Genomic DNA, 12,255 nt, shown 5'->3' with positions numbered 1-12,255 from the left:
TGTGAATGTACATGTTTGTGTGTCTGTGGAGGTGTGTGTGAGGGGGGCAAGACTGAATATGGCTGGAGGTGACAAAAACAAGATGCCAGAGGGAAGCAGTTTGCATGTGGTCGTACCACTCCCTGGAGTTGTTGAGAGGCTGTCATTGATCCATCCTGTCTGTAGTGCGAGTTTTGTGAGAATTATATTGGGGCTGTGAGACTTCTGTTGGCTGAGGCCTTGGGGAAAAGAATGGAGACCATTGACCTTGGGCTTTCCCTTCCAGATCTCCCCACAAGCCTCCAGGGGGGCACATTAGAACCTGGGAGTCACTGCCACACTCCACAGTGTATGTCCCCAAGAATCTTTTTTTTTTTTTAAGCTTTTCTTTATTTGACAGAGAGAGCATGCACAGGTAGGCAGAGCTGCCGGCAGAAGGAGAGGGAGAAGCAGGCTCCCTGCTGAGCAGGGAACCCGATGTGGGGCCCAATCTTAGGACCCTGGGAATCATGACCTGAGCTGGAGGCATTTTCCTCACTGACTGAGCCACCTAGATGCCCCCGCAAGGATCTGATAAAAGCTGCAAAAGCAAGTCAGTGAAGAAAAGATTATTGTCTTTTCAACTAATGGTGCTGGAATAGTTGGACATCACACAGGAAAGATGACCTCCAGGGATGCTTGGGTGGCTCAGCGGTTGAGCGTCTGCCTTTGGCTCAGGTCGTGATCCCGGAGTCCCAGGATCAAGTCCCGCATCGGGCTCCCTACATGGAGCCTGCTTCTCCCTCTGCCTCTGCCTCTTTCTCTGTGTGTCTGTCATGAAGTAAATAAATAAAATCTTAAAAAAAAAAAAGAACTCCAACTCATATTTCACATCATACAAAAAATTCAAAATGGATCTCAGACATAAATATAAAATCCCAAATTTTAAAATTTCTAGAAGAAAGCATAAAATAATTCCTGTAGTTTTTGCATTAGGCAAAGATTTCTTAGATACAACACCGAAAACATGATCCATAATTTTTTTTAAGATTTTATTTTTATGTGATCTCTACATGCAACACGGGGCTTGAACTCAGAACCCCAAGATCAAGAGTTGCATGCTCACTGACTGAGCCAGCCAGGTGCCCCATGATGCTCAAAATTTAAAAGTTGCCAAATTTTGGGATGCCTGGGTGGCTTGGCGGTTGGGCGTCTGCCTTTAGCTCTGGGTGTGATCTTGGGGTCCCGGGATCAAGTCCCACATCGGGCTTTCTGCATGGAGCCTGCTTCTCCCTCTGCCTATGTCTCTGCCTCTCTCTGTGTGTCTCTCATAAAGAAATAAATAAAATCTTTTTAAAAAATAAATAAAAGTTGCTAAATTTTACCTCATCAAAATTAAAAACTTCAAAACTTAGTAAAAAAAAAAACAAACTCTGTTAAGAAAGTGGAAAGCGAGGGCAGCCCGGGTGGCTCAGTGGTTCAGCGCCGCCTGCAGCCCAGGGCCTGATCCTGGAGACCTTGGATCGAGTCCCATGTCGAGCTCCCTGCATGGAGCCTGCTTCTCCCTCTGCCTGTGTCTCTGCTTCTCTCTCTCTCTCTCTCTCTCTCTCTCTCTCTCTGTCTGTCATGAATAAATAAATAAAATCTTAAAAAAATAAAGTGGAAAGTGATAAACCATAGACTGGGAGAAAATATTTATAAACTCTTATCCAATAAAGACTCAATCTAGAGTATAGGAAAAACTCTCAAAACTCAGTAATAAGAGGAACAATCCAATTAAAAATGGCCAGAAGATTTGAACAGTCAAGAAAGAAGATACATTCATGCCAAGTAAGAGTGAAAGTTCAAAGGACATTCAGTGTCATTAGCCAGTGGGGAAATGCACACTAAAACCACAGTGAGACAACATTGCAAATCTATTAGAGCCGCCAGGACAAAAGCTGACAATCCCGAGTGCTGATGAGGACAGAGAGAGCAAGTGCAATTCTTATGCACCCTTGCAGAGAATGTGAAATGGAAAACAGTTCGGCAATATGTTAGAAGGTTAAACATGCTTGCCCCATGACGCAGCAATCCTTCCCCTTGTTTTTTTCCCAAGGCAGATGAAAAATTATGTTCATTTAAAAACCTACGTGCAGGGGTGCCTAGCTGGCTCAGTCTGCGCAATGTGCAACTCTTGATCTCAGGGTTGTGAGTTTGAACCTCATGTTGGGGGTAGAGATTACTTAAAAAAAACAAAACAAAACAAAAAACCCCCTCTGCATTCAAATGATGTAGGTAGTTTTATTCATTATTGCCCAAACTCCAAATGCTCTTTGGGTGGTGAACGGATAGACAAACTGTGGTACGTCCGTACAGTACAATACTATTCAGCAATAAAAAGGAAAGAAGTGTCGATACATATAAGACCATGGATGAATCTCAAATGCTTTATGAAACAAGTCAGACTCAGAATGCTGTGTGCTTGTGGTTCTGTGGCGTTCTGAAAAAGACAAAACTGTAGGGTAAGAAAGCAGATCAGTGGCTGCTGAGGGCAACAGGAAGCGAGGAGGCTGAGTATAAAGAGACACAGGAAGCTTTTTGGATGATAGAAATTTCTAGATCTTCACTGTAGTGATGGCTTTCGTCAAACTCATATAACAGTATATGAAAAATGATAAAGTTTACTAAATGCAAACCATATCTCAATAAAAAATCTTTTTTTAAATAAAGATTTATTTAGGGATGCCTCGGTGGCTCGGCGTTTGGGTGCCTGCCTTTGGCTCAGGTTGTGATCCTGGGATCCGGGATCGGTTCGCGCATTGGGCTTCCTGCATGGAGCCTACTTCTCCCTCTGCCTGTGTCTCTGCCTCCCTCTCTCTCTCTGTGTCTCTCATGAATAAATAAGACACAGAGAGAGAGACAGAGACACAGGCAGAGGGAGAAGCAGCCTCGCTGCTGGGAACCTGATGCAGGACTCGATCTCAGGACCCTGGATCACAACCTGAGCCAAAGGCAGACCCTCAACCACTGAGGCAGCCAGGTGCCCCTAAAAAAGAGTTTATTTATTGATTTGAAAGACAGAGTGCACTGGGTGATGGGGAGGGGTGGTGGCCAGAAGGGCAAGAGGGGGAAGGAGAGGAAAAAGAAGAGACTCCTAAGCAGGCTCTGTGCACTGAGCATCACACAGGGCTCTATCTCACAACCCTGGAGATCACGACCAGAGCTAAAACCAAGAGTCAGACGCTTAACTGATTGAGCCACTCAGTGGCCCCTCAAAAAAAAATCTTTTGATGTTATGTTGAATGGGATGTTATGTGAGAAATTTGAGAAAAGCAAAGCTATTCTATGGTGATAGAAGTCAAAGCAGTGGTTATTTACAGAAGGTGGGGATCAACTGGGAGGTGCCCAAGGGGATTTTCAAGGTGATGAATGTGTTGTGACTTGCTGGGCTGGTGGTTACATGAGTACATATATTTATCACAATGCATCATATTGTACACTTTTTAAACAAGATTTTATTTATTTATTTATTTATTTATTTATTTATTTATTTATTTATTCATTTATTTATTCATTTATTTATTCATGAGAGACACAGAGAGAGACAGAGACATAGGCAGAGGGAGAAGCAAGTTCCCCGCAAGGATCTCGATGTGGTCCTCGATCCTGAATCCGGGACCACGCCCTGAGGCAAAGGCAGACAGCCAACCGCTGAGCCACCCAGGCGTCCCCATGTTGTACATTTAAAAACATCTTCCTGAATATAAATCACATCCATTTTCTTAAAGGTACAGAGGGTTTTTTTAGATTTCATTTATTTATTTGAGAGAAAGAGTGAGCAAAAGAGAGAGAGAGAGAGAGAGAGAGAGAGCAGGAGCAGGGGGAGAGGGAGAAGCAGACTCCGCTGAGCAGAGAGCCCAATGTGGGGCTCCATCCCAGGACCCTGGGATCATGATCTGAGCTGAAGGCAGCCACCCAACCAACCAAGCCACCCAGGTGCCCCAGAAGTATTTTTTTTAAAGTATCAGAAAAGATATTCCAAATGAACATGAATAAAAAGAAAGCCAAGGCAGGAATCTTAATATGTGACTACTATTCATTCACATAGTAAGTGTGAAAAAATATAATTCAAGGTTAAAAATCACCAAAGACAAAAATGTTATAAACTCATAAAACAAATGATAAACGAAGATAAATGTACTTAATAATATGACTTTACATGATGGCAAGTACACACTGGTGGAGCTGTAGGGAGACAAAAAGAGACAATGGAAAAAAAAAAACAAAAAGAGACAATGGTAATACTACACCTCTCTCAAATTCGGAGACAACAAACATACAAAAGGAATAAACACTAATATCAATGGTATGAGCAATTATTTACACTTAACAGAAAGTAAACTTTTTTTTGGAATATCTCTAAACATTTACAAAAACAACCTATGACCTAGGCCATAAATAAAATCTCAGTAAATTTCAATGGATAAATATGAAACTGTTCTTTGGCCATAATGTAATAAAACTAGAAATAAAAACAAAAGGGATGAAAGCTTCTCCTAATTGAAGTTGATAACAATTGTTTAAGAATTACAACTCAAACTAAGGTAGCTTAAAATTCCATATATTTAGAAACATATCATACATCATTAAATAATCCTTGAGGTGATGAGGAAATCATCAAGAGAATTGAGACATATGTATATTTGCATGAATAGAAGCATTATGTGTTCAAAGTAGTGAGACCCAGCTAAGAAGTACTTTGAGGAAAATGTACAGTTTTAACTACTTATCAGGAAATAAAAATGTCTGAAAGAAATGAGCAAATAGTTGCAATCATAAAGTTGGGGGAAAAATAATAGTACATTTGTAAAAGTAACATCAATCATAAAGATAAGAGGAAGACAGCAAATAAGAACCACAGGACAATTTAGAAAATGAATAAACCCAAAAGCTGGTTCTTTATATATAATTATATAACCAGATATAATGAAGGGAAAAGAGAAGATGTGAATAATTTCTATTTTTTATAAGTTACTCGAGATAATAGAAAAAAAGGGGGAAAGTTTCCCAGAAAATTTTATGAAGATAGTGAAATTTTAATTCTGAAAACCAGATTAAGAACAAAATAAAACAAAAAGTAAATTACATGCTCACCTCATTCATAGACATGGATGTTAAAATCCTAAAAAAAAACCCACTATATTGTATTAAAAATAACATATCAATATCAAATAGGGCTTATTCCAAGAATTCATTACAAAATTTATCAATATAATTCTGCACACTGATAAAAATAAAGAAGAAACAGTGCCCGGGTGGCTCAGTTAGTTAAACATCTGCCTTTGGCTTGGGTCATGGTCCTGGGGTCCTGGGATCAAGTCCCACTTTGGGCTCCTTGCTCACCAGGGAGACTGCTTCTCCCTCTCCCTCTGTTCATACTCTCACTTGCTCAGTCTCTCTCTCAAATAAATAATTAAAATCTTAAAGAAACCCACATGTGATAGCATTAGACAATGTAAAAAAAGCACCTAATAATATTTGTTACTTATTTATGATATAAATTCTTACTAAGCTAGGAAGAGAAATGAACTTGTTGGAATTTGATGCAGTTTCCATGTCAAAAATCCACAGCAAATATTATGCAGAATGGCCCTCAGCCCCCAGCCCAGACACTGTGACCCAGGGAACAGTCAACCAAGCATTGAGAAAGATGGGAATGCAGATACAGGTGTTCTCTGTTTTCATTCATGCCCAAAATGTCCCTGTCCTGTTAAGATCAGAAATAAGATACTATGATTTAGTATCAATCTGGAGATGCTTGCCCATGTGATAAAGAAAGAAAAAGAAAAAAAGGGTTAGGAGAGAGGAGATAAAATTCTCATTAATTGCTGCGATCATTTTCCTAGAAGAGCCTTGGAAATCAACACACCATTGGAATCAGTAAGAGATTCCAGCAACATTGCTAGATAGAAACCTACCAGACCGATTGTGTTTCTGGTATATCTCTACAACTCTGATACCCAACTGAAAAACAAGATATCATCAAGATATAAAGTACGTAGAATACACAAGAATAGATAAGGCCTCTTGGTAGAAGATTTTAATAAAGATGGAGAAGAGAATTTGAATGAATAGAGAAAATAGACCATTATGAAGGGTAGGATGACAAAGTTATAAAGATGTTAATTCTCTCCACATTTAATTTAGCTTCTCTTTAAATGAAAAGCAATCCTTTTTTTTTTATGAAAAGCAATCCTAATCAAAATTCCAGTTGTATTTTTGGAAGAAATTTTTATAAATGTACAATAGTATTTTTATAGATGAATGAAGATCCACAAATAACTAAGAAAACTTAAAAAAAAAAAGAAAGAAGCTGGAAGGTATGTTTTTCCCTACCAGATGTAAGACCACAGTAATTATAATAATAAAAAAATGCATACTGGCACAGCAAAAGACAGACAATGAAAGAGAAGAGAGAACCAAAAGGCAGACTCAATGTCTGTGGGAGTTGAACATATAAATGAGACTGTTCTGTAGATGATATAGGGGACAGGAGTTCTTTTAGTGGAAAAATATAAAATTGGATTCCTACCTAACAGTACATGTAGAATGGCCTCTAGATGGATTAACAGTGTCAATGTGAAAGCTCACTGACAAAGTTTAAAGCAGACCATAGGGGCACCTGGGTGGCTCAGTTGGTGAAGCATCTGCCTTCAGCTCATGTCATGATAATGGGGTCCTGGGGTCCAGCTCCTGCATTGGGCTCCCTGCTCAGTGGGGAACCTGGTTCTCCCTCTCTCTCTGCTGCTCCTCCTGCTTGTGTTCTCTCTCTTTCTGTGAAATAAATAAGTAAAATAAAAAAATTAAAATTAAAAAACAGAAAAGCAGACAGTAGAGGACAATATTGTGATCCAAGGCAGACTTTTTTTTAAGATGTATTTATTTATTTATTCATGAGAGAGAGAGAGAGAGAGAGAGAGAGAGAGAGAGAGAGAGGCAGAGACACAGGCAGAGCGAGAAGCAGGCTCCATGCAGGGAGCCCGACGTGGGACTTGATCCTGGGTCTCCAGGATCACACCCTGAGCTGGAGGCGGCGCTAAACCACTGAGCCACCCGGGCTGTCCTAGGGCAGACTTTTAAACCAAATTTCAAAAGCACATAATATAAGCCACCCCCCATCTTTTACCCCCAAAATACCTCCTGGTGAATCTAATTACTCTAAAATTGAGGAGTTACGTTCTTTGAAAGGCATCTTGCAGTTAAAAGCATTGACAGAATAGGAGAAGGTATTTGCAATGTCCCAAATCAACAAGACACTAGTATTTAAAATAAAGGAAGAATTACAAAGCAACAGAAATAAGCCACAGAGCCAATGGAGAACAGGGTGGGACGATTTCCACAAGAGGAAAATAAAATCCCGTGAGCATGTGGAGACGATAGAGATCCTTCCTTTTTTACAAACTTTTATTTTTTTTTAAGATTTAATTTATCTATTCATGAGAGACACACACAGAGAGGCAGAGACATGGGCAGAGGGAGAAGCAGGCTTCTTCATGAACAGAAATCTCACAGAGGAAGACATAGACATGGCCAACAAGCACGTGAGAAAATGCTCCGCATCACTGGCCATCAGGGAAATACAAATCAAAACCACAATGAGATACCACCTCACACCAGTGAGAATGGCGAAAATTAACAAGGCAGGAAACCACAAATGTTGGAGAGGATGTGGAGAAAAGGGAACCCTCTTACACTGTTGGTGGGAATGTGAACTGGTGCAGCCACTCTGGAAAACTGTGTGGAGGTTCCTCAAAGAGTTAAAAATAGACCTGCCCTATGACCCAGCAATTGCACCCCTGGGAATTTATCCCAAAGATACAGATGCAGTGAAACGGCAGGACACCTGCACCCCAATGTTTATAGCAGCGATGTCCACAATAGCCAAACTGTGGAAGGAGCCTCAGTGTCCATCGACAGATGAATGGATAAAGAAGATGTGGTTTATGTATACAGTGGAATATTACTCAGTCCTTAGAAACGACAAATACCCACCATTTGCTTCGACGTGGCTGGAACTGGAGGGTATTATGCTGAGTGAAGTAAGTCAATCGGAGGACAAACATTATATGGTCTCACTCATTTGGGGAATATAAAAAATATTGAGAGGGATTATAGGGGAAAGGAGAGAAAACGAGTGGGAAGTATCAGTGAGGGTGACGGAACATGAGAGACTCCTAACTCTGGGAAACGAACAAAGGGTAGTGGAAAGGGAGGTGGGTGGGGGGATGGGGTGACTGGGTGACAGGCACTGATGGGGGGCACTTGATGGGATGAGCACTGGGTGATATGCTATATGTTGGCAAATTGAACCCCAATAAAAAAAATAATTAAAAAAAAAAAAAAGAAGAAGCAGGCTCCTTGCGGGGAGCCCAGTGCAGGACTCCATCCCAAGACCCTGGGATCATGACCCGAGCCAAAGGCAGACGCTCAACTACTGACCCACCCCGGTGCCCTGATGGAAATCCTTCCTAATGAGAGATGTACAGCTGAATATGACAGCACGTCACTTTACACCTGTTGGACTGGTGAATGTTCCAGAGCTGCTAAGGCCATGTGGTGGGAGGATAGGCGATTGCCCTCACATACCCCAGGGCAAGGGGAGGTTGAGGTAGGCCAGTATCCAGTAGGAGGTGGGAAGGGGACTGAGAGCTGGGGCAGCAGCAGGAGGGTGGGAGAGGAGGGACACCAGCACTCACCCCCACTTTAGTAGTCCAGCTGCAGGCCCTGCCTACACAGGAAGACCCTGAGGTCTGGCTGTCCCTGTCAGACCCTGGAGAGCTCAGAGGGGAAGGCCACCCTGCTATCTGGTGAGATCCCAGCCCCTATGTGGCGTGTGTGAGTGTGTGAGACCGGTGCGTGAAAGGCCGTGAGCGTGGGTGGGAGTCTCTGGAGATAGGGAGCCTTTGGTGGGGCGTGGATCTTGCTGCAAGGAGGGAACATAGCAGAAAGGGACCATTCACACTGTTTTTGATACAAAATCACAACTGTTTCTTTGCTTTATTTTTCTTTGCTTTTTAAAGCATTATTTATTTTGCTCTTTGCTTTTCTTTTGCTTTTTGACTTCCAGGCACTGAGAATTGGGGAAGGCAAATTTCAGGTTGCTTTTAGCTCAGGTCAAAAGCAAAGCCAGCTCTTCTGGGAGAAATAGAAGAAAGGAGTTGTGTGTGTTAAGGGCTAATTGGCCAGACCCCGTGGAAGAAGTTTATTGTGGGGTGGGGGTGGGGGGGCAGGCAGGGCAGAGACCCAAAGCCTAGGCCCTTGGGCCAGAAAGGAACATGCTCTAAAGCTCAGGCACCGTGCTAATGGTAACCTGGCTCAGCCTCCCGTGGGCCAGACTCCGCCCCAGAGCAGTGCTTGTCCTGTATCTGTACCACTCTGGCAGGGCCCATCCTGGAGGGTGTTACCCCTTCACTCTACCTGCCAACGGGCAGTAAGGAAATGATTATGTTATCGTCCACAGGTAAAGTTAGCTTATATATATGTGGTGTTTTTCAGGCTTCTTATCACACCTAAAGAATCACTGTTCTGGCTGAGGGAGGGGTGTGGTCAGAGACGAAGAAAAAGAGGGTCACCGGTCCACCCTTGGGCAGGAATCTGGTTCTCCTGATCCCATAGCTCTGCTGAGCTCCTGTAGGGGTTTTCTCTTTGCATCTTTGAGACAACTCCCCACTCCCACTCCGAGTCCCACAGACACCTGGACTTGCTAGGCCTAACAGAGGACACAGTGTCCTCCCAAAGGCTGCCTCTCGGCCCTGGTCCCCATCTCAGGGAAGCAGTGACCTCTCGGGCTCTCTTGAGGCTTCCTTCCCCACAGTCACCAAGGCTAGAAGCTTCCACCTTGATGTGTTTGGAGAGCTTGCGCAGAGCCCAGCCGAGGCCAGCTCCAGCCTGAGGTCCTACTCTCTGTAGCCTCAGCTCACTCCACCAGCCCTGCAGGAGGAGTCTTTAGGAAAAGCTGTCTGGACATCCCACTCCCCAGCTTGCCCTCTGTCACTGCCATCAGGTGCCCCAGAGTAGGGCCTGATCCATGGGCAAGGGGTTTCCAAGGTGGATAGATGGGGTTAAACAGCACCGAAGCTCAGGCTGAAACCCTTGGCAACTGTCCCTAATCTTGATGACACAGAGGGACAAAGCTCAGTTTGGTGCCATTGTACCAGAAAGCCTAGCACTTGCTAATGTTGCTTGTGAAAAGGGAAGGTCCAGAGTCCCTTTGTCCAGATAGATTAAAAAAAAAAAAAAAAGCATTTTCCTTGTCATTATTTTTAGCGACCTTTCACTTATAACAAATGGTACCTGTTCCCACTTGGGGAGTAGAACAGGCTCCAGTTAAAATAAGTGTGTTTTGGGCAACCAGTGGCTCAGCGGTTTAGCGCCACCTTCAGCCCGGGGTCTGATCCTGGAGACCCGGGATCGAGTCCCATGTTGGGCTCCCTGCATGGAGCCTACTTCTCCCTCTGCCTGTGTCTCTGCCTCTCTCTCTCTCTCTCTCTCTCTGTCTCTCATGAATAAATAAATAAAATCTTTAAAAAAAATAAGTGTGTTTGGAGGCATGTGGGTGGTTAAGGGTTTGACTCTTGATTTCAGCTCAGGTCTTGATCTCGGGGTGTGAGTTTAGGCCTTGCATCAGGCTCCATGCTGGGCATAGAGCCTACTCAAAAAATAAAATAAGTGTGTTTTGGGTGCCTGGGTGACTCAGTGGGTTTAGTGTTTACCTTCAGCTCAGATCATGATCTAAGGGTCCTGGGGTCGAGCTCCACACGGGGCTCCTTGCTCAGTGAGGAGGCTGCTTCTCTCTCTCCCTCTGCCCTCTCCCCTGCTTATGCTCTCTCTCTCTCTGTCAAGTAAATAAAATCTTAAAATAAGATAAATGTGTTTTAGTTGAAGATGTAAGGATATTTAGAGAAAGTTGGTGAGTAGACAGCATCAGGGACATGCCTATGACAAGAGCCATGAAAGTGGTATGGGTGTGAGAAACCCAGGTTGGAGTGTGAGCATGTATGTGAGTATGTGTGTACAGGGCCAGTGGGTGTGCCTGTCTTTGTGCAGTGACTATTGCATCTTTTGTCTGTGGGAGCAAGTGTCTACATGCAAAGTATGGAAATGTGTAAAGGACACCTCATTTATTTTCATTTTTAAAAAAAATTTATTTATTCATGAGAGACACACAGAGAGAGGCAAAGACATAGGCAGAGGGAGAAACAGGCTCCCTGTGGGGAGCTCAATGAAGGACTCGATCCTGAAAGTCTGGGATCATGCTCTGAGCTGAAGGCAGATGCTCAACTACTGAGCCACCCAGGAGTCCTTCATTTCTTTATTTTTTTAAGATTTTATTTATTTGAAAGAGAGAGACAGTGAAGAGAGTCTGTGAGGGGGAGGAGGGGCAAAGGAAGAGGGTAAGAGAATCTCAAGCAGACTCCACATTGAGGTGGAGCCCAATGAAGGGCTTGATCTAATGACCCCAAGATCATGACCTGAGATGAAACCAAGAGTCAGATACACAACTGACTACACCACCAAGGTCCTCCAAGGACACCTCATTTGAAATGGAGTTGGCAGGCACTTGACTGGCTCATTCATAAGGGCATGCAACTCTTGATCTCGGGGTCATGAGTTTGAGCCCCTTGTTGGGTGTAGAGATTACTTTAAAAAAGCTTAAAAAATTAAGGGGTGCCTGGGTGGCTTAGTCCGATGGACAGATGACTTTTTTTTAAAGATTTTATTTATTTATTTGACACACAGAGAGAGTGCATGTATGCACAAGCAGGACAAGCAGCAGGCAGAGAGAGAGAGGGAGAGGGAGAGGCAGACTCCCGCTGAGCAAGGAGCCCCGTGTAGGGCTCGATCCCAGGATCCTGGGATCATGATCTGAGCCAAAGACAGACACTTAACTGACTGAGCCACCCAGGTGCCCGTGAACATCTGACTTTTGATCTCAGCTCAGGTCTTGTTTTTTTTTTTTTTTTTTAATTTATGATAGTCACAGATAGAGAGAGAGAGAGAGAGGCAGAGACACAGGCAGAGGGAGAAGCAGGCTCCATGCACCGGGAGCCCGACGTGGGATTCGATCCCGGGTCTCCAGGATCGCGCCCTGAGCCAAAGGTAGGCGCCAAACCGCTGCGCCACCCAGGGATCCCTCAGCTCAGGTCTTGATCTCAGGGCTGTGAGTTCAAGCCCTGCAATGGGCTCCACACTAGGTGAGGAACCTACTTAAAAAATAATAATAATAAAATAAACAACTAACTAAATAAAATAATT

This window comes from Nyctereutes procyonoides, unplaced genomic scaffold, assembly GCF_905146905.1.
Source record: "Nyctereutes procyonoides isolate TBG_1078 unplaced genomic scaffold, NYPRO_anot_genome, whole genome shotgun sequence".
Lineage (NCBI taxonomy): Eukaryota > Metazoa > Chordata > Mammalia > Carnivora > Canidae > Nyctereutes > Nyctereutes procyonoides.
The sequence above is the reverse complement of the archived record's forward strand: the minus strand, read 5'-3'. Positions refer to the sequence as shown.